Source organism: Castor canadensis, chromosome X (genome assembly GCF_047511655.1).
Source record: "Castor canadensis chromosome X, mCasCan1.hap1v2, whole genome shotgun sequence".
Lineage (NCBI taxonomy): Eukaryota > Metazoa > Chordata > Mammalia > Rodentia > Castoridae > Castor > Castor canadensis.
This window is the reverse complement of record NC_133405.1, coordinates 111,541,477-111,564,495: the sequence shown is the minus strand read 5'-3', so window position 1 is coordinate 111,564,495 and position 23,019 is coordinate 111,541,477. Positions and strand designations below refer to the sequence as shown.

General features: G+C 34.2%; 1 long non-coding RNA gene across 1 annotated transcript in view; it reads right to left on the bottom strand.

Annotated features, from left to right (window-relative positions):
- LOC141419750 (uncharacterized) overlaps positions 1-22,139 on the bottom strand; it is a 190,047-nt gene extending 167,908 nt beyond the window's left edge. Inside the window, exon 1 of the long non-coding RNA XR_012444410.1 lies at positions 22,003-22,139. This is a non-coding gene — a long non-coding RNA (uncharacterized lncRNA). The remainder of the gene's footprint in view (positions 1-22,002) is intronic.
- Positions 22,140-23,019: the final 880 nt, after the last annotated feature.

Sequence of the window (23,019 nt, the reverse complement as noted above, 5' to 3'; positions counted from 1 at the left end):
GCAAATGGTTGGGCAACATAATGGAAGACTGGACTCCAATTATAATAGCAACAAAAATTATCTAAATTCTATAAGTGAAAAAATGTATGTGCACCACACCATGGAATACTAGGATGATTTTCAATTATGTCAAAGGCTTAACTACAAAAAAAAAAAAAGAATAAAACTGTAACAGTACCAGCATAAAACATTGGTGAATCCCTACAGAGCACTGGAATTGACAAGGCATTCTTAACTATGACTACACATCTGCATGCTTTAAGGAAAGATTATTGAAGCAAAAATCATTTTCAAATATACACATGATACAGACATCGTAGACACAATCAAAAGACAATTGACAATTGCAAATGGTAACTACAATGATGTACTCTTTTGCCTGAACAAATTGGCACAAATGCAAAATTTGATACTATACATTGTTAAAAAGGTTATATGAAATAGATGTTCATAAATATTTTTGAGAGTAGACTGTATTTTGCAGCAACCCTAATGGTGGGAATGCTACTTGCCAAAATTTATAATAGTTCAAATAGTTTTCATGATGATATTCTAACCCCTTATCTTAGATCATGAAGTTCAGTAGGCTGTGAACTTAGATTAACTCATTTGAATCATCTCCCTTGAATCCCCCCATTAATGAAAACTTTTATTTCATCTTTCCATAGCTTTATAGAAACTGTCATGTGCTTAGGGAGATTCCCTTATCTAATTCCTTACTTTTCCTTTTATGTAAATCCTAAGCACCCTTCAAATCTCCACTTGAGAGACATTTTCCTCAGGAATCTGCCTCATTGTCCACTGTTTGTCTCTATTGTTTCTTCTATGATTATTCTCTCTGTAAACTTCCATGGTATTCTATGTATACCTCCATAAAAGAATTTATTAAACCCTTCTGTAAATATTGAGCTTTCATCCTCAGCCTCTAGAACAGTATGTGTCACAGAGGGGAAAACTTATGCAAGCTTCATTCATGAACTAATGAACATTGTTTACTTGACCCTCAAATGGCCTATGTTGTCTCACATATTATGTTTGAGTAACATCATAGGAAAAAAATCCACCTTCACATGTGCTTTTGGAAATTAATATATAGTCAAGTCAAATTCTAGTCTCAATTTTGCATAATTCCAATGGATAATTCTACAAATTTCTAACACTAGTGTTTAAAAGTTTAGGGCTGGGGGCATAGCTCAAGTGGTAGGACTCTACCACAAGTACAAGGCCCAGGGTTCAATCCTCAGAACCACAAGAAATTGGATTAAATTAACTAATAAGTAATTAAATGTTTAAGCAGCTAAAAACCACTAGTAACAGTGACACAAAAGTCAGATTTATTGATTTAATCCAGGGAAGGAGGGCATTCCAGTGGAATGTTCTTTCACAGGATGGAAGCAACTTTTGTAAAGGTTCCTGCTGAAGGAATATGAGGGGATGGGTTCTGAATTGGATACTGGTTCTGAAGCGGAGTAGAGGAGGAAATTAATGAGGGATTCAAAGCTATTGTGAAGGAATGACACCTCAACGATCGGGCAACCACAGAAATATGTGGAAGCAGCAGAGCAAATCAAGGAGCAGCATTGATAAGAAACCATTTTAAAAAGGGGATGGTACAACATTTACAGCTACTATGTGACCATGGGAAAAGGAGATTCCAAAAAAGTTTATTCCTCACTTTACCTGTGTCTATACTCCCTGATTAACTACAAGGATGCTCTTATCTTATTTAGTCTAATATGGATTTTCACACTTTCAGTCCTGGACATATTTTTACTCTATCAGCATTTTTTATCACATTAGAGTGATGAGAATATCATAAGCTTTGGAACTTAAATTTATCTCTTTCATTTACTAGTTTAGAAATTCATAAAAGTTAATTATAATTTTTGTACCCCACCTACCTATTAGGCAATACTGGATAATATTTACCTTAAATAGTGTATGTATATATATATATATATATATAATTTTTGTTTTGGTGGTACTGGGGTTTAAACTCCAGGCTTCATGCTTGTTAAGCAGAAGCTCTATTCCTTCAGAATAGAAGCTCTATTCCTTTTTTGCACTATTGTTATGGAGATAAGATCTCACTTTTTACTCAGACCCACCTGGACCACAATTGTCCAATTTTATTCTCTCTGTGATAGCTGGGATGACAGGTACTTGTCACCACACCCAGCTATTTTTTTTTTTTACTCAAGCTGGCCTGGAACCATGATCCTCTTGATTCTCAGTCTCCCAAGTAGCAAGGTGTGAGACACCAGCTCCTGGATAGTTATTATTTTAAGGTTTAAATAATCTGAAACATACAACATGAATAATATGATATCTATATATTATAGGAATTAAATAAACTATGCCTATAAGTAGTAGTAGAAATAGCATAAGATTTCAAAATGACTGGCAGTAAAAATAAGGCTGCAACTTGGATCATTATTGTTTTCCAAAGACAGATTTTTATTATTAGAGTCAAAGAAATTCTTTCACTGCATTTGTAGGAGTAAAAGATTTGTTGGGATCAGCAACCAAGTAAAATAGAACTTGGAAGGTCAGAAAAGAAGTTCAAATTCAGTCTATGAGATTGTTGGAAGATATGGAGCAATGTAAGCTCTGGAAGAAGCTTTAAATCCTATAGCAGATTGTATGAGTAATGTGTCTATTAAGTTTTTGTCATATTTTGTCTCATATCAGAGCATTGTATGGAAAGAATAGGTTTTCCAAAATACTATGTAATCAAAATGTTTCCATTGTTTTAACAAACCTGTTTTATTTAGCTCCATTGGTACATCTGTGTCTTTGAAATAAGGCTTTTTACTTCCCAAAAATTAGCTAGGAAAAAATTAAATGAAAAGGAGAATGTGTCTGAATAAAATAATAATAATAGCCCCAACAATCCCCAGCCTTGATAAAACTATATATGTTTCTCCCTAAATATACCACATTTTATTCTAACTTAATGATAAAGTAAACATTTCCCATTTCAGAAGACTAGACTTCAACTAGTCCACAGCTCTTACTAAGTCTTAGCTGTCTCTTTCACATACTTCATTTTCTGTTCTTCTCTAGTCAAACAACTACTGAACCTATTTATTAGAGATAGATTATTCTATCAGTGAAATATGTAAAAATTTTGGGAAAGGTGATCATAGTTTGTGATATAAATTCATGGACCTTAAAATTTCTACCCTGGAAGAAATTTAAAGATCATCAGATCTCAGAGAATTTAAATAGCTATTTTGTAGTCTAATACTTTATTCATACAATGATACAAGATAATCATTTAGTATTATGTTAGCAGACTATCAAAATTGTCTCTATAAATTCTTCTCTTATTTCAGTGGAATTTGGACAAACTTTTTACATATATAGTCTATATGGTAGTGGAAAAAACTAAATAGAAGAAACCCATTATGTACCAAAGAAAGACTGAGGAGGGGATCTTTATAATGGCACCATGCAGAATATTTCTTAACATCGTTGCTTCTTCCCAAAGGGGAATCTATTTTCAGATTGGAACCAAATCAGCAAGACTCTGTTTTCTGACAAGGAGAAATTAAAATGACCTTCTCAAACCAGATTACAAAATATGAATGAAGTTTTTGAGTAGTGAGTGGCAGACTGCACAGTATTCAGGCACTCCAGTGTTGATAAGAAAGCAAGCAGGAAGCAAATTTGGACACATTGTTAGACAGACATTTCTAAGTCTCCTCAATAATATTACAAGTGAAAGAGGTATTTAAAGGAAAATTTTATCAAGTGTATATAGATATTCTAAAATATTTCTGTAAATAAAATCCTTGAAATAAAAAAGTGATACTTAAATTCAGATAAATGTAGGACAAGAGAAATAGGACAAGGCAGAGCAAAAGTTCAGTCTGGACTATAAGACACTCTGGTTGTACTCTTTTAATAAGTAAAACTGGAATAAATAAAAACAGATACACATACATATATGTGTATGTGTGTGTTTGTGTTTGTGTGTATGGAGAGAGGGAGAGAGAGAGAGAGAGAGAGAATAGGGCCAGAGTGAAACAGTGAGAGATATAGTATGTCATTATGTGTTTCATCTTTCTCAATTAAAATGTCTCCACTGTATGGGATCAATATATTCTGTTAAAATGATTGCTTCCTTATAATTTCTGAATTCAAAAATCGCTTCAAGTTTTTTTTTTACTAGTGAGGCGGAGAAATTAATTAATTCTCTAATGACTTATTGAGAATTACTAAAATATTATTCTCAATACTAATGCACATAAATCTAGAATATATAAAAGAGGGTTAATAAGCAAAGCTTGTGTCTGTCATGTTTGACCTAATCAAGCTTTTAAGTGTACATATAAAGTCAAATTATATTTTGAAAAATAAATGAGCTAAATTAAATAAGTAGCTATAACTTAAACTTATTTTTAGTCAAACAATTGACTTTGAATATTTACCAAAATTCTCTGTAACTATTTCTTTATTTCTAAGATAAGGATTAAATTTAGTTAAAATATATAAAAATCCATTAATAATGCCTTACTCACGAAGATTAAAATACCCATACTCACAAGATTTTGCTCTACCAAAGTATAAAACAAAAGTGGAAATATTTCAAATAGCTCATGCTTTGCAAAGTTAAGCAAAGGTAGTTTTCTATTACATACTAACATCTGTGTGAGTCATATTATTGCCACAAAAATACATATATCTTCCAGAAACTATCATATTTTCTTTTGTTCTACTACCTGTTCTTCCATCATATAGGTTTTCTGCTTTGAAAGCCTTTCTTAAAGGAAACTTTCCCTGTCTGTTTAAACTGAAATGTTGCCATGTGAAAAAAAGAGATACGTGATATGCAGCAGTGACCTATTAAAACCACTAGTCTCTTTAACTATTGTTTGGTTATTGACCCTAAAGGAGACCTTGGAAGAGATTGCCAAATATATCAGAGGCTTTGTTAATCTGGATCCACAACCCATTGCCTGGAGAAGAACAGCTTTTCCCGAGGCCCACTGCCCTTTGGGCTTATATGGGTAGGGGAGAAACTATTATGTTAAGTTACTGGGATTTGAGGGTTTATCTGCCATAACATCTAGTATTGCCCTAACGAATGCAGTACCACAGACTATTTTATATTTTAGGCTTGCTCTTTATACTTCCACTAGTCTTTTAACTCCATGAGTTTATGCCATTTTTGACATATTCATCATTGAATCTTCAGAAATATATTAGCATGTAATCTAACATATTTATCACCCAAATAAGTAATAAGTAATTAAGTATAGAAATATGCTTTTATATAATACTCTTTGCTACAGTGTATCTTACATATGAGAACATCAATTACATTGAACAAGACAATGCTATTTCCTCCCTGTGTAGTGTGGGTACAGAATTGTTCTAAGAAATTTAATTTAATTAACAAAAGACCCAGCATTTAGTGATATTAAGACTGTAGCTCTATATAAAACTAAGAGGTTATTTATGCATACATCATGCTCCAAGTCTTTTTCTGTATGCTTTTCTTCAATGAACAATGATTGTGATTAGGAAAGCATTTCCCATTTCAGCCACAACTAATCTGCACAGTCTTCTGACAGTAACTTTCTTACAGCTCAAGGCATGAGGAAGTGTCAACTTTTTACTCTTCTATGAATTTTAACCTTTTAATTATTTAAGATGCACTCACAACTTTATTCACTCCTCAAATATTTATTGAACATCTTTATGTGCTGGCATTATGTCATATAGTATGGATAAAAAGGTGAATTCAATGTTTATGTTCACTGCACTGATGGAGCACTTTGTAATCAGAAAAGTATTCATGTATTTGCAATTCCCTGTAATAAATGCTTTGTGAGAAGGGAAGTAAATAGTTAAAATGCAAAAGATGTAGGATTTTCTGGGTAAGAGGAAAACCTAAATTGCCTTTGTGGCCCTCTCTTCCTACTTTAATTGAACTCCAAACTATCATTTACATATGAAAGAGTTGCAACTATAAATCAGAAGGAGAAGAATAAGTCTCCTGCTCCACTTAAGTCTATACTAAAGAGCTGGAAAAGGACTTTTTCTGAGTGAAGCCAGGGTCTGTGAACTACTGTGGAAAGTCTTCGGAGGAAATAGGATACCAGAATTTCTGGGAATAACTTGCCACCAGAATCCATGGGGGCCTGGGTGGAATGGTGATGCTAGTTGTGTGTTTCTGGAAGATCTAAAATGCTGAAAACTATCTCAGGGTTACTGAAGAGGAAGTTTGAGTCCTCGCTGTTCCTGAATTTAGCTATCTTTTAAATAAATAAATAGGCATTAGACAGGCTTCCTTCTGGTGCTTCTTAGAGAAACTGACAACTTGTGATCTAGAATATTGACAGTCCAGATAACAAGAGACTGCTAATTCTCTCTGGATGAAGTATTATGGACACCAAACACTACCTCCAAGAGTGAACAGAGCTGAGAGGAAAAAAAGACAAATAACAAAGCCCAGACGAAAGTCTAAAGCCAGTGAGAAGACAAACAAGGAGAACAACTAAGAGAAATGCTGCCCATATGTGTTACTTTAAAGGAGATTGAATTACAGCACAAAATATTGAAACTGAAACAAAGAAAATCCAAAGATATTTAAATTTTAAAATTCAGTGAAGAAATTTTAACTAATTTAGACATGAGTTAGTAGCTTTGAAAAAATTCAAAGAAATCATAATCCAAAATAAAAATATTAAAAAACAGATGGTAATTCCAGCAAAGAAAAACTTGAAAGCACTAGACATCAGATCTGGAGACACAACATACAATTGCCAGAAGTTCCAGAATAAGATAACAGAAATGTTAGAAGCAATGATTATCAATTAACAGAAGAATATTCTTCAACAGTAAAGAAAGATCTGAATCATAATATTGAAGCAACCCATTGAACTCCAGTTAAGCTTGATGAGAAAAGACACTTAAGTATTTCTAGCAACATTTATGAATTCAAGGAAAAAGAGAACAATCTTTCAAAGTCTAGCAGAGTAAGAAAAGGATGGTTTATAAAAAGAAAAATAATCAGACAGGTACTTAAAAGCAGAAGACTGATCTATGAACTACTTAGAAAAAAGATTAATTCCCATATCTATACCACAAATGTAGGACAGCTATCAAAATATTTATGCAGAGCATATAGCATCCATATACTTTGTATGAGAAAAAAATTCACCTAACCAAATTACTGTTGAATCAAAGCAGAGACTTTAAGATAAGGGAAGATGAATAGAAGTAAAAATAATAAAAATATATTAATTTATACCATTTTGACTCTATACATATATTACATATAACTAATTATAATGATGCAGTGACTATAATATAAGTGGATTTTCATTGCCTGATTTCTTTCCTTAATTTAATTTTTGTGTTGTAACTGACTTGGTTGTTAGCTAAGTTGATCTGCTCTTTCTGTCCCTGGCCTGGAGGTTTAACATAGCAATAACAAATTCACAGGTTCAATGCCAGACCAGTTTTTTGCATATTATATAGAAAACCCTTTGATGATAATATCTATAAACAGTGGGAGTCAGGACAGGTGATGGTTATTAGTTTAGTTAGTACTAAAGGGAGATAGAAAAAGGAGTGGGTAGCTGGGGAAAGTGGTAAGGGTGCTGTTGGGTTTTGTGGCCCTTGCGTGTGTTTGGATGTATTTCTGTTGTTGTAGTGGGGGGTGCTTGTTTCAGGGATTGCAGGGGGCTAGGGTTGGTACAGTAGGCTAGCTGGTACAGTTGGTACAGTAGGCTACTCAGGCAGTGGTGAGTGTGAAGGAGGGGGGGTAGTGGTGGAATTGGTTGGGGGAGGACAAGTGGGAGAGGTGAAGATCAGGGAAAGAGTAGATAAGTATGGGCAGAAAGAGTAATTGGAAGAGGAAATTAAAAAGTTCCTGGAAGTCAATGAAAATGAAAACACAACCTACTGGAACCTATGGGACACAGCAAAGGCAGTCCTGAGAGGAATGTTTATAGCCATGAGTGCATATATTAAAAAGACTGAAAGATCCCAAATCAATGACCTAATGATATATCTCAAACTCCCAGAAAAACAAGAACAAGGAAATCCCAAAACAAATAGAAGGACAGAAATAATAAAAATACGAGCTGAAATCTATGAAATAGAAATCAAAAAAACCATACAAAGAATTAATGAAACAAAAAGTTGGTTCTTTGAAAAAATAAACAAGATCAACAGACCCCTGGCAAACCTGACTAAAATGAGGAGAGAAAAAACCCAAATTAGTAGAATCAGGAATACAAAAGGGGAGATAACAACAAACACCACAGAAGTTCAGGAAATCATCAGAGACTACTTTGAGAACCTATATTCAAATAAATTCAAAAATCTTAAAGAAATGGACAGATTTCTAGATACATATGATCATCCAAAATTGAACCAAGAGGATATTAATCACCTGAATAGATCTATAACACAAAATGAAATTGAAGCAGCAATCAAGAGTCTCCCCAAAAAGAAAAGTCCAGGACCTGATGGATTCTCTGCTGAATTCTATCAGACCTTTAAAGGAGAACTGATACTAACCATCCTTAAACTGTTCCATGAAATAGAAAGGGAAAGAAAACTGCTTAACACATTTTATGAAGCCAGTATTACACTTAACCCAAAATTAGGAAAAGACACCTCCAAAAAGGAGAACTATAGGCCGATCTCTTTAATGAATATTGATGCAAAAATCCTCAACAAAATAATGGCAAACCAAACTCAAAAACACACCAAAAAGATTATTCACCACGACCAAGTAGGCTTCATCCCAGGAAGGCAGGGGTGGTTCAACATACGAAAATCAAGAAACATAATTAACCACATTCACAGAAGCAAGACAAAAACCACTTGAAATTTCAATAGATGCAGAAAAAGCCTTTGATAAGGTCCAACACCATTTCATGATGAAAGCTCTAAGAAAACTAGGAATAGAAGGAAAGTACCTCAATATTATAAAAGCTATATATGACAAACCTACAGACAACATTATACTTAATGGAGAAAAACTGAAAACCCTCTAAAATCAGGAACTAGACAAGGATGCCCACTATCTCCACTCCTATTCAACATAGTACTGGAATTCCTAGCCAGAGCAATTAGGCAAGAAGAAGGAATAAAAGGAATACAAATAGGTAAAGAAACTGTCAAAATATCCCTATTTGCAGATGACATGATCTTATACCTTAAAGACGCAAAAAACTCTACTCAACAGCTCCTAGACACCATCAACAGCTATAGCAAGGTAGCAGGATATAAAATAAACATAGAAAAATCATTAGCATTTCTATACACTAATAATGAACAAACTGAAAAAGAATATATGAAAAAATTCCATTTACAATATCCTCAAAAAAATCAAATACCTAGGTGTAAACCTAACAAAGGATGTGAACAACCTCTACAGGGAAAACTATAAACTTCTAAAGAAAGAGATTGAGGAAAACTATAGAAAGTGGAGATCTCCCATGCTCATGGATTGGTAGAATCAACATAGTAAAAATGTCTATACTCCCAAAAGTAATCTACATATTTAATGCAATTCCCATCAAAACTCCAATGACATTCATTAAAGAGATTGAAAAATCTACCCTTAAATTTATATGGAAATACAGGAGGCCATGAATAGCCAAGGCAATACTCAGTCAAAAGAACAATGCTGGAGGTATCACGATACCCAACTTCAAACTATATTACAAAGCAATAACAATAAAACCAGCATGGTACTGGCACAAAAACAGACATGAAGACCAGTGGAACAGAATAGAGGACCCAGATATAAAGCCACACATCTATAACCAACTTGTCTTTGACAAAGTCACTAAAAATATCTGATGGAGAAAAGACAGCTTCTTCAACAAAAACTACTGGGAAAACTGGTTGGCAGTCTGCAAAAAACTGAAACTAGATCCATGTATATGACCCTATACCAATATTAACTCAAAGTGGAGGAGCGATCTTAATATCAGACCACAAACTCTAAAGTAGATACAGGAAAGAGTAGGAAATACTCTGGAATTAGTAGGTATAGGTAAGAACTTTCTCAATGGAACCCCAGCAGCACAGCAACTAAGAGATACCATAGATAAATGGGACTTCATAAAACTGAAAAGCTTCTGCTCAACAAAAGAAATGGTCTCTAAACTGAAGAGAACACCCACAGAGTGGGAGAAAATATTTGCCAGCTACACGTCAGATAAGGGACTGATAACCAGAATATATAGGGAACTTAAAAACCTAAATTCTCCCAAAACTAATGAACCAATAAAGATATGCGCAAGTGAACTAAACAGAACATTCTCAAAAGAAGAAATTCAAATGGACAAAAAACACATGAAAAAATTCTCACCATTTCTAGTAATAAAGGAAATGCAAATTAAAACCGCACTAAGATTCCACCTCACCCCTGTTAGAAAAGCCATCATTAGCAACACCACCACCAACAGGTGTTGGCGAGGATTCGGGGAAAAAGGAACTTTCTTACACTGTTGGTGGGAATGTAAACTGGTACAACCACTCTGGAAAAAAATTTGGAGGCTACTTAAAAAGCTAAACATTGATCTACCATTTGATCCAGCAATACCACTCTTGGGGATATACCCAAAAGACTGTGACACAGGTTACTCCAGAGGCACCTGCACACCCATGTTTATTGCAGCAGTATTCACAATATCCAAGTTATGGAAACAGCCAAGATGCCCCACTACTAACAAATGGATCAAAAAAATATGGTATCTATACACGATGGAATTTTATGCAGCCATGAAGAAGAATGAAATGTTATCATTCACTGGTAATTGGATGGAATTGGAGAACATCATTCTGAGTGAGGTTAGCCTGTCCCAAAAGACCAAAAATCGTATGTTCTCCCTCAAATGAGGACATTAGATCCAGGGCAAACACAACAAGGTGATTGGACTTTGATCACAAGATAAAAATGAGAGCACACAAGGGAGATATGAGCATAGGTAAGACACCTAAAAACCTAGATAGCATTTGTTGCCTTCAAAGCAGAGAAACTATAGCAGATACCTTTAAAGCAACTGAGGCCAATAGGAGAAGGGGACCAGGAACTAGAGAAAAGGTTAGATCAAGAAGAATTAACCTAGAAGGTAACACACATGCAGAGGAAATCCATGTGAGTCAACTCTTTGTATAGCTATCCTTATCTCAACTTGCAAAAACCCTTGTTCCTTCCTATTATTGCTTATACTCTCTCTTCAACAAAATTAGAGATAAGGGCAAAATAGTTTCTGCCAGGTATCAAGGGGGTTGTGGGGAGAGGGATGGGACGGGGTGGGTGGTAAGGGAGGGGGTGGGGTGAGGGGGCAGAAATGACCCAAACATTGTATGAACATATGAACAAAAAAAAAGAGTAATTGGGAGGGAGAACAATGGATTATAGTACAGGAGAGGGAGGAAAATTGAAGAGGGTAAGCATAGGGATAAGAGAATAGTAATGGTGAAGTTAATAATACAGGAAAAATAAAAATTGAAACTAAAACAAAGAGAGAAGCACAATAAAATCCACCAGGTTCAGGAACAACAGAAAGTTCAGTCTTTTGGCAAAAATTTGGGAATTTTTCCTTAGGTATCCAATCCTGGTATTGATGTACAAGTGGAAGCTCTGATGTGGTCTCAACAAGTGATTGATTTGTGAGTAGTACAGCACATTAATAGAAGCAAAGACAAAAATGACTTGATCATCTCAATAGATGCAGAAAAAGCCTTTGATAAGATTCAACACTACTTCATGATAAAAGATCTAAGAAAACTTAGAATAGAAGGAATAGAAGGAATGCACTTCAATATTATGAAGACTATATATGACAAACCTATAGCCAACATTATACCCAATGGAGAAAAACTGAAACCATTGCCTCTAAATTCAGGAATGAGACAAGGGTGCCAACTCTCCTCACTCCTATTCAATATAGTCCTGGAATTCATAGGCAGAGCAATAAGGTAAGAAGAAGAAATAAAAGGAATACAAATAGGTAAAGAAATAGTGAAAGTATCTCTATTTGCAGATGACATGATCCTATACCCCAAAGACTCAGGAAACTTCACTCAAAAACTCCTAGACATCATAAACAGCTTCAGCAATGTAGCAGGATACAAAATTGACTTACAAAACTCACTAGCCTTTTTATACATCAACAATGAACAAATCGAGAACGAATATTGGAAAACAACTCAATTTAAAATAACCTCAAAAAAAATCAAATACCTAGGAATATATTTAACAAAGGATGTAAATGACCTTGACAAGGAGAACTACAAACCTCTACAAAGGAAGAAAGAGATAAAGAAAGACTACAGAAGATGGAAAGATCTCCCATGCTCATGGATTAGCAGAATCAACATAAAAAATGGCTATACTATCAAAAGCAATCTATATGTTCAATGCAATTCCCATCAAAATCCCAATGACATTCATCACAGAGATAAAATCTACCCTAAAGTTCATTTGGAAACACAAAACACCATGAATAGCCAAGGCAATAGCAAGCTAAAAGTGCAATGCTGGAGGTATCACAATGCCCAACTTCAAACTATACTATACAGCCATAACAATAAAAACAGCATGGTACTGGCACAAAAACAGGTATAAAGACCAGTGGAACAAAACAGAGGACCCGGATATGAATCCACACAACTACACACAGCTCATTTTTTACAAAGGTGCCAAAAATATATAATGGAGAAAAGACAACCTCTTCAACAATTTCACTGGGAAAAGTGGTTATCTACTTGCAGAAAACTGAAACTAGATCCATGCCTGTCACCCTACACTAGTATCAACTCAAAGTGGATTAAGGATCTTAATATCAGACCTGAAAGCTTGTAGTTAGTACACAAAAGAGCAGGGAATACCCTGGAAACAATAGGTATAGGAATGGATTTCCTCAGTAGAACTCCAGCAGCCCAGCAACTAAGAGAAAGGATGGACAAATGGGACTACATGAAATTAAAAAGTTTCTGCACAACAAAAGAAATGGTCTCTAAACTGAAGAGACCACCCACAGAGTAGGAGAAAATACTTGCTACCTATATATCAGACAAAGGACTGATAACAAGAACATATAGAGAGCTCAAAAAACTGAACTACCTCCAAATTAATGAACCAATAAAGAAGTGGGCAACTGAACTAAACAGAACTTTTTCAAAGGAAGAAGTCCAAATGACCAAAAAACACATGAAAAATTCTCACCATCCCTGGCCATAAAAGAAATGCAAATCAAAACCACACTGCAGAGGAACTAATACAGAAACCTTAAAGTGACAGAGGTCAATATGAGAAGGGGATCAGGAACTAGTGAAAAGGTCAATTAGAGATGAATCAACTTTGGTTGCAAAACATTTGTACATGGAAGCAATGCTAAGAATCTCTCTGTATAGCTATCCTTATCTCAACAAGCAAAAACGATTTGTCTTTCTTATTATTGCTTATGTATTCTCTTCAACAAAATTAGAGATAAGGACAGAACAGGTTCTGCTTGGAAGCAAGGAGGGAGGGGAGAAAGGGTGTGGGAGGGGGGAAGGGGGAAGAAATGACCCAAACAATGTGTGCACATATGAATAAATGAATTAAAATTTTTTTTTAAAAAACACATTAAGATTCCACCTCACTTTTGTTAGAATAGCTAGCATCAAAAACACCACCAACAACAAATGTTGGCAAGGATACCGGAAAAAGGAACCCTCTTACACTGCTGGTGGGAATGTAAGCTAGTACAGCCACTATGGAAAACAATATGGAGGCTCCTTAAAAAACTAAAAATAGATTTGCCATGTGATCCAGCAATACCACTTCTAGGGATATACCCAAAGTAATGCGACTCAAATTATTACAAAGGCACCTGCACACCCATGTTTATTGCAGCACTATTCACAATAGCCAAGCTATGGAAACAGTCCAGATGCCCCACTACCAATGGATAGGTTAAGTAAATGTGGTATTTATACACAATGGAATTTTACTCAGCCACAAAGAGGAATGAAATTTTGTCATTCGCAAGTGAATGGATGAAACTGGAGAACATCATCTTAAGCGAAGTTAGCCAAACTCAGAAGTCCAAAAATCGTATGTTCTCCCTCATCTGTTGACTTTAGACCTAAAACAAATGCAGTAATATTACTGGAAATGGGTCACACAATAAAGGGAGAACACGCATGGGAGGAATAGGGAAAGGGAAGGAAACCTAAAACTTGAATGTGGTTGATGTGCTCACTATAGGGGAGCTAATAAAGTAATCTTAAACTGGCAGAGGCCACTGTGGGAAAGGAACTAGGAAGTAGTGAAGAGGTCTGGTAGAGATGAACCAATATGGGTTTCAATACACAAGTCCATGATAGCAATGCTAGGAATCTCTCTGTATAGCTATCTTTATCTCAAAGTAGCAAAAGTGCTATGTCTTTCTTATTATGTTTTCTCTTCAATAAAATCACAGAACAAGAAGGCAGAACAGGTTCTACCCAGAAGTGGGGATGGGGAGTGGGGGGAGGCGAGGTGTCCAAAACAATGTATATACATGTAAGTAAATGTAAAAATGATAAAATAAACGAAAGAAAGAATAAATATACAAGTGGAAACTAAGTGATATTCAAATCAAATAATTATAATGAAGAAATATTGACAATATGTTGTATTTAAAATGTTTAAAACTGTGATAAAATATCTGCCTAGCAATCATAAGAGTCTGTTTAAAAACCCCATTGCTACACACACACACACACACACACACACAAAAACTCACAAACACAGACACACACACACCTCCAGTGTATAGTGTTTATTTAAATTAATTAAATAACCACAGCCTAAGAATTTAAGGGAAACCTGGTAAACGTAAAATGTGTCTAAGCACATTTCAGTTTATATATATATATATGTATATAAAAGTGTAAAAATAGTGAAAATTTTAATAAATCATGGTACAGAGACACATTGAACATTATGTGGCAAGTCAGGTTAAGGAGTAGAGGCTCTCCCCAGTGTCTTGGATACATTTGCATATGTATCGCTTTTTAAATTTTTTGTTGTTTTATAAGGTTTTTTTTCAGAGATCAGGAAATGAATGTGTAACAGGCTATCTTATAAAAGTCTTGCATAAGCAGTTTGAAGACCACAATATGATTTTTAAATGTCTGCAATTATATTTGGAAACCAAATATGCATAATTGAATAATGCCAAACTGATATAAAGAAGTGTCTGACAGCAGATGCCTTCAACTCCAAACTCTTACTTCCATTCTCCTTCTTAGACACAATGACTATATTGCATATAAAATCCTTTTTAGTCCTTTTTAATTGAAACATAGTAATTGTACGTTTCATGGAGTACAGTGCTATAATATGAAACATGTACAATACTACAGAATGATAAAAATTTGGAGTGATAAGAATTTTGCTCCCCTTAGACATTTATCATTTGTTTGTTTTGGGAATCTCTGAACTCCTTTCTTCTAGTTATTTTTTTAATTATTCATTTATTTACATGTGCATACATTGTTTGGGTCATTTCTCTCCCCTGCCTCCCTCCCCCACCCTCTCCCCCCTTCTAGTTCTTTATAAAATATTTAACAAATTGTGATAAAGTATACTCACCCTACTGTGCCATAGAGTACTAATACTTATTCCTCCTATGGAACTGTATTTTGTGACCCATGATCCAACTTCCCTTAACCTCCCCTCTCACCTGCCCTTTCTAACCTCTAGTATATATCATATGCTATTCTTTAATTTTTTGATGAAATTCCAAAAAATTACTCTTTTCCATAATGGCTGTACTAACCTATATTCTGGGGCAATTGAGGTGGTTAGAGAGAGTTCAATCAAAGTATACAAAATTTAGAGAAATATGTTTAAGAGACTAATTTCAAAGCATGGTGAATATAGTTCATAATAATGTATAGTGTTCTTAGAAAATCCTAAGAGCAGATGTTATGTATTCTCACCATAAAAATGGCAACTGTGTGAGGTAGTGCATGTTAATTACCTAGATTTAGTCATTTTATAATGTATACATACTAAAAAAACATATTATATGCAATAAATACATACAATTTTCTGTGTCAATTAATAAATAAAATAATAAAACCATAATTAAATTGCTAAAAGAGAAGATTTTTAAATATTCTTGTTCCCATTATAAAAAATTGTAAGTATGTAAAAGATGGATATGGTAATTAGATTTATTTAATCCTTGTACAATATAAACATATAATATCACAGTGTGCCCCATACATATACATATATATACAAATATCTGTCAATTAAAAATAAAATAAAATTTTAAAAACACGTATGTACTTATTTTGTGAGAAACCCAGGAGTCAGATGTGCTGCAGTCTTAGCTCTTCTGATAGAATCCAGTCTGGTGTTCAAGTTGTTTAAACTTATTGTTAATTACCATTCTCATCTTCATCATCCTTTCCCAGAACATTAGCCTTCCAGCTAATTCTAGAGATAGTCATAAATCAGATATAAATAAGATATTGAGAAGATAAAACAATGACTGTCAGCCCATGTTGTTTCCAACTGAATATGCAAACATTTGTAGAGTCTACAAATTCTCAGCTAAAGCTATTCAGTTATCATATGTGGAACAAAACAAAGACAAGGCCACATAAAAGAAAATAGGCACCTCTCTTTTCTGAAAGACAATGCCAACTGGAGTCCTGTTTTAAACCTCCCATTACATAGAAATATTTCATGTACATATGTATGATACCTAGTCACAAGCAATAAATGTTGATGACATCCAATTCAGAATAAAATCCTGCTTTCTTAAACCTTCTTTGGAACAAACACAATCTCTTTTCCTATAAGAAACTCCTTCTCAGTCCTATTTCTGATACATTCCTAGGATTTTCTAGAGTATAGTCCTTTTACTTCAGTAACCATAACAATACTAACTTTATACACCTTCAGGTATGTTCCTGGTGATATTTGCTCAGTTAGCATCTCTTATATATTGTTGCACTGCTTTTACCTTATATGTGTTTATTGTACAATATAAAGAAAATGTAATGTATCTTTACTACTTGAAGTATTATGCACATATTACATTAAGTTAAATATTTGAGTAGTAGAATTTGCAACAGATTCCTATTATGAAGAAATCCTTGATAGATTATATCACTAGAGAAAGTGGTTGAGGTACCTGTATGGGCTGGGAACACATTATTACATTTCACATTTAAAATACTAAAATGCAAATTCATAGTGCACACCTTTACACTATACAAACATGTACAGGAGGGGAGTGTATTAGATTCCCTTGACTAGGTCATTGGTGGGAGAAAATGACATAATGTGATGCATTTTCTTCTATTTTTAAGTATCTGCAATTGAATCATATGTGCTATAAACATAATATGAAATATTCTACCTTGCCAAACATGATGTTCTGAATGAATAATTATGTAAATGGGTCATGTGTGAAAGGGAGATTGGTGTAGAAAAGCAATATTTTGACTTTGAACATAGATCTCAAAATAATTTTTTAAAAATACCTTTAATTTTAAAAAATAGATGTTCTTCTGCTTGCCATCACACTTTGTTCTAATCACAGTTAACTAATTAAACACCTGAGACCTCTCTAGTGTTTCAAATGATGACTGGAATTTAAATGAAGTGTAAACACTTTCAGAATTATACCTTCAGCAACTCTAAACACAATGCTCTTAGTACAAAGATGCAAAAGGTAATACTTTATGAAATTAAATATGAAGATGACTGAAATAAATGTGTTGAAGAACTGTGATTAGGCTAAAGAAGGGTCTCAAAATTATAGATATTTGTTACGATTTTTGTTCTATGTGCTATATCTATATATGAGAGCATTACTGAAAAGGCATTGAGTATTTAAATTCAGTTACAATTATGTCATATACTAGCTTTACAAAATGTTAAAGATGTCTTTCTGATCACTATCTCCTATATGAAAAGTCTTCTCTTTCTTGAATAACTGGTCATCCTTCCATATTAGAAGAATTCATTCTTACACAAGAGGACGGAATCGTACTTTGCAGACCTCAACAGAGAAATCACAATCTCAAACACAAGTAATAAGTATAATATATGCAATCTGATATAAAAGATGCAGGCAGCAGTTAGTAGCTTTTCATTAAGTTCTATGTTTCCAGCTGGCCTAACAGTCACAACTACCACTCCCTAGAGCCCATCACATCATAGGCCACAGCTCCCTCTAACTCTCCATTTACCTACATTACATTTCTAATGAACAAAGCTCTTAGCCTTTAATATATCTCCTGCTGCTTTTGCTGCTGCTCTAAAATTATATCTTTCTTCTGTCTCTGCATCTTTATATTCCATACATTTGTGAATTTACAGTTTTCTGCTGAGTGGGAATTGTTTTTGTCTAGTTTCAATACTCTAAAAGCCTTGTATCTTTTGATCTTTGCCCATTGAGCTGCAGATTACAGCAGACTGAGTCCTGTCATTCCCATCTACACTGAAATGTGCTCATGTGTGTCAGCCACGTTAAGCTAGGTCCTGCCACAGTAAGAAAAAGTCTAAATTTCAGTTTCAGAAAACAACAGATATTTATTTCTCACTTTTTGTTAGCAGGGAGGCTCTACTCATGACTAAATGAACCAAGGTGATGGTTCAGTCATATTTTCAGATGTGACCAGTTGCTGTGACAAAAGGAAAGTGACATACCCTGCTTCCTTTCACAGACCACTGGCCAAAATTAGTTACATAGCCCACTAATCAAATGGAGGAAGGCAGTATAATCCTACCTTGTTCTAGGAGGCAGAAAGCAGGAAATAGTTGGCAAACTGCCTCAGTGACGACTACACTAAGCATGTGTAAAGGAAAATATTAACAATTCTGAGTTGCCTGATGATATATTTTTCATAAAAAGCATTTTGTTGGATACTGATAAACAAAGCAGAATTTATATTTATTGAATGAATACTACATTCTATGGCTTGTGCTTGGTTTATCCTATCAGATTTTATTAAATTTGATCAATCATTAGAAGGAATTATTTAAAAAATCAACACAACTTCAGTATTATAAGAATAGGAAAAAATGTGTTTACTCTCATTGTTTCCATGTTTCTTCTTTGTCCTTTTATTGTCTTCACAGATATTGTGCCTTTCAGCATTATCCCACCTGTTTTATTTTGCCTAAATTTTTACTCTCTCACCTTACTTTAATTCCCCAATATTGATTCTCCCAACTTTAGCAGCTGGGTCATTTAGCACCCTTGCTCTTTGTATTTATGGAGGCAAAAAGATGAATGTTCAAAGAACCCAAATTAGTTATTAAATGGCCCAATACCAGATAATCCATGATATTAATCTTATAGTTACTATTTCCTTCTATTTCAGGGATCCTGCTCTATCTTTTAACAAAAGTCTTTCATTTTAGGTTTTATGGCTGATTTGTGACTTATTGTTCTTGGTTGTTAAATTCCTCCTTGAATTTTTCTAATTATCACATTTTCTCTTAAATAGAAGACACTTATTTCAGAGCTGCAGTCCCCGTTTCTCTGATCCAAAATGTACATCTTCTGTCCAATCACATCCATTTGACTTCACTCCTGACACTTGACTATTCCTGGTTGGTTCCATTGGTCTCAACTCCTGGAGATTCCTAAACTGTTTTGTACATTAATGACATTGAGCAAAGACAGAGAAATCTATACAGTGTGAGCAGTGATTTCTGTCTCACCATTAGGTGACTAATTGCCCCACAAAATAATTCTTACCATGGAATTCAGAAAATAACAAGCTATCAAATAATACTTCTTCACTGACCTATTAGTATGATGAATTATATTCATTGCTTATGGAAATTTAAACCATTTTAGCACTTCTGAATAAATATTTTGTTTCAGATTTTAATTATTTAATTCCTTATTTTGCCCAATGTACAAGTTTTTCCTCCATGAGGTTTCCCTCACAGATTGAAAATAGTTTTTTTCTTTTTGTATTCTTTGTGAAGTTTAGAGAGCCTTTGTCTAATGTCCAGATACAAAGAGGAAAATTGGCCAGATAGAAGCTTTGAATCCATTTTATTTACTACAAAGAGATTATAGAATGGAATGAAGTCATAGGGTGTGTTTTGCTCTGACAGTTCTGGATCTAGAAAACACAGAAAGAGCAGGAAAGCAAGTACATTAAAGAGATTACAACCCTGAGAACTTCTCTTCCCAACCAGTCAGAAGGGAAACACCATGTACTAGCAGTGGCAAGTAATATGCTTTTAAAACTGACTCACCACAGAATCTCTTAAGTGATTTAGAGATAGAGTAAAAAATGGGGGGAGGAAGATCTTTAGATGCCCCCAGAACCTTGCATACCACACACTTAGCTGGAAAAGCAAGCATACTTCAGAACCAGAATTTTGTAAGGCCATGCCTACAACACAGGCTAATTTCAGATAGCCATCCCTGTTAGTTGTTTGAGACTTAATACTCCAAGTCAATGAATTTTGACTTGGTCACTGGGGACTCAGCTGAATAGCAGAAGTGTTAGAAGCTTTCTCCTGGACCTGATCCTATGTTGTACAAGTTAGGTCAACTGATGAATGAGTAAATACAAAAAAAAAGTTTAATGGCTCAAACATAATACACATTTACCTTTTTACTCATGTAAATAGTCCAAGACAGTTCAGTAGACATTTCCTCAAATGAGCAAATTGAAATTTTAATGGGTTTCAGTTTTGTTCTCTTGATCAGTGATCAAGTGCATGTCTTAATTTTGATCTCCACTGTATTAGCAACTTTTCACACTCTAATGTAGTGATATTAAACACTTCTTTCCAGAGACCCCATGCACTAACACCCCACTCCCATTTTTGGTATCATGTAGAAAATGATGACATAGTATATATAGTCAGTGTTGACATGGTATTTTGGAAAATATTGTCGAAGCTAATAACAGCTTTAAAGGATTATCTCTCACTGTCTCAGCATACAGAAATTTCTCAGGCTGTTTAACAGTATTGTAATATAATGATCTGCACATAACATATTGGTAAATATATAATTTATACCTTACCTTTTGTTGAAAATTATAGGTTAGATTCTTCTGGGCAAATTAGAGAGAAATATTCTATATGAATAAAAATGTGTTATGTCATGGGGTTTATCTCAAATGGGACATAAAAATAGGTGATTTTTCATTTGCTATTGGATTAATGAGACAAAATAAATTTGAGAACTCAGCCCCATTTGAGTAGATGCATGTTCATCTACATGATCTCCCTCTTCCCATAAATAAGAGAGATTCAATACTGAAATAACTGGAAATCATACTGGCATGTTATATTATAAGCTGTATCTTATTGATGTGGGCTGATGTGAGGAGGAAAGAACAGCACAGAAGTGTGAAGGTGACTCATAATGTCATGTTCATATTATTTTCTATAAATAAGAAAGATAGCATGCGCCATCATCGGTATAGCTGAAAGAATCAGTTTTTACCCTAGTGATAAGTTATATCATTTCACATTTATACTATTGTTATGAATATGAACCTTGAAGGCTCCAGTGAAGAGTCAAAATGATTTTTAAAGATATACATCTTCTTCTATACAAGACATTCAATTTTTCTTCCTTTAATGGCTGTTGATGATAAAATAAAAAACACAGCCTGATAAATATCTAACCTCCTAAAATATGATTCTACTTTGCAGAATGATTTGGATGGGCTTATTTTCTAATATGATACTTCAGGAAAGAAAAGAAATGCTGCTATTGCAATACCATTTCATTTTGTATTATACATATTCAGTAAATTTATCATCTTGCCATAAATATAAAGTTCAAGCAGCAAAATACAATGACAGGAGACCTTGCATTTTAAAAATCTCTTCCCTAATTTTCTGTAGTCAAGGAAGCACCACAGCCTAGTAACAAGCCATTAAAGCAAGACCTTTGTCAGCAAGAAGCATTGTTTAGGATTGTGTTGAACAGTGATCATACAAAATTTAGGTAAACACAGAAAGGGTGACCTTACCTGTGCATTTTTCTTCTTAACCTCAAGAAATATTTTTTTTTCTTGCCTTGGCTATTGTCATTGCCTCTTGGAGTCCTCTCTCTCACTTGACCAAATTCTTTCATTCTGCTTTTTTACATAGCAACTGGAGAAATCCTGGGAAAAGAAAAAAATCAAACAACAGCTGCTAAAATGTTTTAGTTCCTTTCCATTTCACTTTCAAAAGAAATCTCAGTCTTTTCACTATGAGCTATAAAAAACTAAGTTTTTTGTCCTCTCTCTACCTTCTCCCTTTTGCCAGTATTATTTTCCCTAGCTTACCTAGAGGTCCTGGTTTATTTTTGTTTTATAAAAAATCTTTCCAGTTCATTATTTTGTTATTCATATTTTATCATTGTAATAACATTTTGATGCTCAAACTGTCCCTGACTTACCCAAAGAAAGCTGGGTTTCTGTATCCTTGTGAGAAGTTACCATCTTTTGAGCCAGTCTTTTAGTTTTTCATTTTATAACAAAGCATTTTTACTAGCAGTTGTACTAAGATTGACCAATGTGTTTGGCAAACCTTCCATTGTATCTCTATCTTCTGCTACTGTCTTGATTATTACCGTGTGATATACATGTAGAGTTAAAATAGCTCTCACATCCATATGTGGTTAAATCAGAAATAAAGACCAGCAAGAACCTGTTTCCCTAATTCTCTTTGATTTTGATATAACTAAAATTTGCCTTTTAAAGACAGCATCCAGGGCTCCTACTGACAATGTGAAGGGAACATAAACTAAGCCAAGTAATAACATGCAACTGTTTCTCATCTACAATTTTGGTGGAATAAATGTTGAACCCTGATGCCCTGTCTGCCATTTAGGTTCTTTGTCCCATGCTGTGACTTGAGCAACAAGCAGCCATTTGGAATTTCAGTGGGAAACTTGGAAATTTATAGGTTCAATATATATGAATTATACGTAGAATCCATAGGCTTACCAGTCTTGCCATGGGGTATATAGAAAAAAAGATTAAAATATTCTTGCTATAGTG